Here is a 3,811-nt window from a genome sequence, read left to right on the forward strand (position 1 = left end):
GAAAGAAAGAAAGAAAGAAAGAAAGAAACATACTCAGAGCCCTGGCCAGGTGGCTCAGTGGTGAGAGTGTGCTCCTGATGCATCTGGTTGAGGGTCAATCACCTGCCAGGGCACATGCAGGGAGCAGCCAATGAATGCATAAATGGGTGGAACAGCAGATGCAAGTTCCCTCTCTATCTGTCTCACATCCTCTCTTCTAAAACCAATAAATAAAAAGTATAAATAATAAGTAAATAAACTCAGAGGAGTTACAGGATACAACCAAATCAACAAAGAAATATTAGTTCCACCCTAGATGGTTTGGCTCAGTGGATAGTGTCTGCCTATGGACTGAAGGGTCAAGGGCCTGTGCACGGCTTGCAGGCTCGATCCCCAATGGGGGCATGTGAGAGGCAGTCTATCCATTCCCTCTCATCATTGATGTTTCTATCTCTCTCTCCCTCTCCCTTCCTCCCTGAAATCAATAAAAATATACATTAAAAAAAAAAAGAAACATCAGTTCCATTTCTACACACCAACAATCAATTCTTTGATAGAGAAATGCAGAAAGTAGTCAAATTTACAATAGGGTCAAAAGCAATAAAATGCGTAGGAATATATTCAATCAAAAGGTGAAATGTCTGCAAACTGAACACTGTAAGACAGTGATGAAAGAAAACACAAGTGGAAAGATGTCCTGTGTTCCTGATAATTTATTAATTTTTTTTTTTTTTTTTGCAGAGAGGAAGGGAGAGAGATAGAGAGTTAGAAACATCGATGAGAGAGAAACATCGATCAGCTGCCTCCTGCACACCTCCCACTGGGGATGTGCCCGCAACCAAGGTACATGCCCTTGACCGGAATCGAACCCGGGACCTTCCAGTCCGCAGGCTGACGCTCTATCCACTGAGCCAAACCGGTTTCGGCAGTGTTCCTGATAATTTAATATCATTACAGTGTCCATACTACCCAAAGCAATCTATAGATGAAATGTAATCCCCATGGTAATTGCAATGGCATTTTACAACGAAATAAAAAGAGAATCCTGAAAAGCATGGAATCTCAAAAGACCTTAAATGAGCAAAAGTAATCTTGAGCAAGAACAAACCCAGTAGCATCACACTTCCTGTCTTCAATCTATTACAGAGCCAAAGCCACCAAACAGTGTGTTCTTGGAATAAACACAGACACAGAGACCAATGAAACAGAACGGAGAACACCGAAGTCAACCCAGGCATATACATTCAAGTCATCTTTGACAAAAACCATAAGACACATTAAGAAAGAAAGGAGAGCCCTAACTAGTTTGGCTCAGTGGATAGAGCGTCGGCCTGCGGACTGAGGGGTCCCAGGTTCGATTCCGGTCAAGGGCATGTACCTTGGTTGCGGGCACATCCCCAGTGGGGGGTGTGCAGGAGGCAGCTGATCGATGTTTCTCTCTCATCAATGTTTCTAACTCTCTCTCTCCCTTCCTCTCTGTAAAAAAATCAATAAAATATATTTAAAAACTCAATAAAATGTATTTTTTTTTAAAAAAAAGAAAGAAAGCAGAGTTTCTTTAATGTAAGGTGCTAAAAAAAAGAAAAGGATATTCACATGTAAAACAACAAAACTGCACACCACTGATAAAAATTAACTCAAACTGCATGAAAGGATTAAATGTCAGTCCTAAAACTTAAAACTCCTTCAAGATAACATAGAGAAAAAGCTTTGGAGATTTGTTTTGTTTTGTTTTAATATATTTTATTGATTTTTTACAGAGAGGAAGGGAGAAGGATAGAGAGTTAGAAACATGGATGAGAGAGAAACATCGATCAGCTGCCTCCTGCACACCCCCCACTGGGGATGTGCCCGCAACCAAGGTACATGCCCCTGACGGGAATCGAACCTGGGACCCTTGAGTCCACAGGCTGACGCTCTATCCACTGAGCCAAACCAGTCAGGGCTGGAGATTTGTTTTGCACGTGATTTTCTGGACATCACACCAACCACCAGGCAAAAAAAGCAAAAATAAGACAGTCTGGACTACAACAAATGAAAAAGCTTCTTCACAGCTACAACAGCAATTAACAAAATGAAACAAAAAGGCAACCTACAGGAGGATGGGAGAAAATACTTGCAAATCGTATGAAGGTATTGCTTGGAGATACTGTGGATATTGTTCAGATCCCCACAATAAAGCAAATATCGCCATGCAGGAAGAAAGCCACACACATTTTTTGATTTCCCAGTGAATAATGAAGATACGTTGCCCTGGCCACTGTGGCTCAATTGTGTGAGCACCACTTCATGTTGGGAAAGGCTGTTGCTTCTATTCCCAGTCGGCGTACATGCCAGGGTTGGTTTTGGGCTTCATCCCTGGTGAGGGGCGTGCAGGAGGCAGGCAATGTTCTGCTCTCACATCGATGTTTCTCTTTCTGTCTCCCTCTCGCTTTAAAAATCACTAAATACATTTTAAAAAAATGTTGACACTAACTGCAGACTATTAATGCAATATCTCTGCCTAAAAAACAAAAAATTCTACAGGCCTTGGGTTCAAAAAAAAAAAATTCTACAGGCCTTAATTAAAAATATTTTATCACGAAGAAGAAATACTTTCTTTTTTTTTTTTAAATATATTTTATTGATTTTTTACAGAGAGGAAGGGAGAGGGATAGAGAGTTAGAAACATCGATCAGCTGCCTCCTGCACACCCCCTACTGGGGATGTGCCCGCAACCAAGGTACATGCCCTTGACCGGAATCGAACCTGGGACCCTTGAGTCCGCAGGCCGACGTTCTATCCACTGAGCCAAACCGGTTTCGGCAAGAAGAAATACTTTCACAGTAAACACCAGTAAACAGCATCTGAGCCTGCTGGAAAATAGCGCTTCCTGAATGCAGGGCTGTCCAAAACAGGGAATTTGGGGGGAAAAAACACACCAAAAAAAACACACACACAATATCTGCAAAGAATAATTAAGCATATGCAAAAAGACATGTGCTTAAATGTAAGTGAAAAGAAATTAATATAGAAAGTATTCAAAAGGCACATTAGCCAAAAAACATGGAAAGTATTCAAAAGGCACATTAGCCAAAAAACATGGTTAGAAAACGGGCTAAGGATGCAGAGACAATTTCCCCCAAAATGTGTACAAACGATCAACAGGAATATAGAAAATGCTTTTCCTCGCTAATCAAGGTGGAATCCATTAGGCTCCCTGCCACCCTACCAACCACATATTCTTCCCTGTGAGTTCAGGGCAGCAGGTATTGGGGCTGCACGGACAGAAGCCGGCAGTGCAAGCAAAGGACAGCAACTGCCCAAAAACTGGAAATCATGCAGTGCCCACTGTCCACATGGGAGGACAGAGCCCACCCGGGAAAAGGGGCTGGGGAAATGCAAAGCCAAGTCCAGGTCACTGGTGAGAGTGAGGGTCTTACCCAGCGAGGATACAAGTTCAAAGTTCTCCAGCATCACATTCAGGTACAGCTGTCTCTGACCCTCATCAAGGAGGCTCCATTCCTCCCTGGAGAAGTACAGGGCAATGTCCTCAAAGGTCACGCCAACCTGTCCGAATGGAGACAATTGAAACCAGAGCTGTCTCCCTGAGAACCCCCACTCCTACTCCTTACACACCTTCCCCCCCTCAACCTCCTCCAGGGCACCCGGTTAGTGTGGACACCAGGCCCTAATGCCAGTGCAGGCTGCTCTCTCATCACAGTCCCGTTAATCACTGGGATTGCCCTCAGCACAACAGATGGGCTGGGAAGGGGGACAGCAGAGAAACACCATTTAAGCGCTGCGCCATGCCTGCAGGGCCCCAGCCTTCCTGCCAAGCAATACCACTGCA

General features: G+C 43.7%; 1 protein-coding gene across 1 annotated transcript in view; it reads right to left on the bottom strand.

The window, feature by feature from the left end:
- Positions 1–3,483, bottom strand: part of LOC308234980 (zinc finger protein 350-like) — a 38,910-nt gene extending 35,427 nt beyond the window's left edge. Inside the window, exon 1 of the mRNA XM_080643525.1 lies at positions 3,402–3,483. The gene's annotated coding sequence lies outside the window, so the exon portion shown is untranslated. The remainder of the gene's footprint in view (positions 1–3,401) is intronic.
- Positions 3,484–3,811: the final 328 nt, after the last annotated feature.

This window comes from Plecotus auritus (genome assembly GCF_963455305.1).
Source record: "Plecotus auritus genome assembly, chromosome: 10".
NCBI classification, from domain to species: domain Eukaryota; kingdom Metazoa; phylum Chordata; class Mammalia; order Chiroptera; family Vespertilionidae; genus Plecotus; species Plecotus auritus.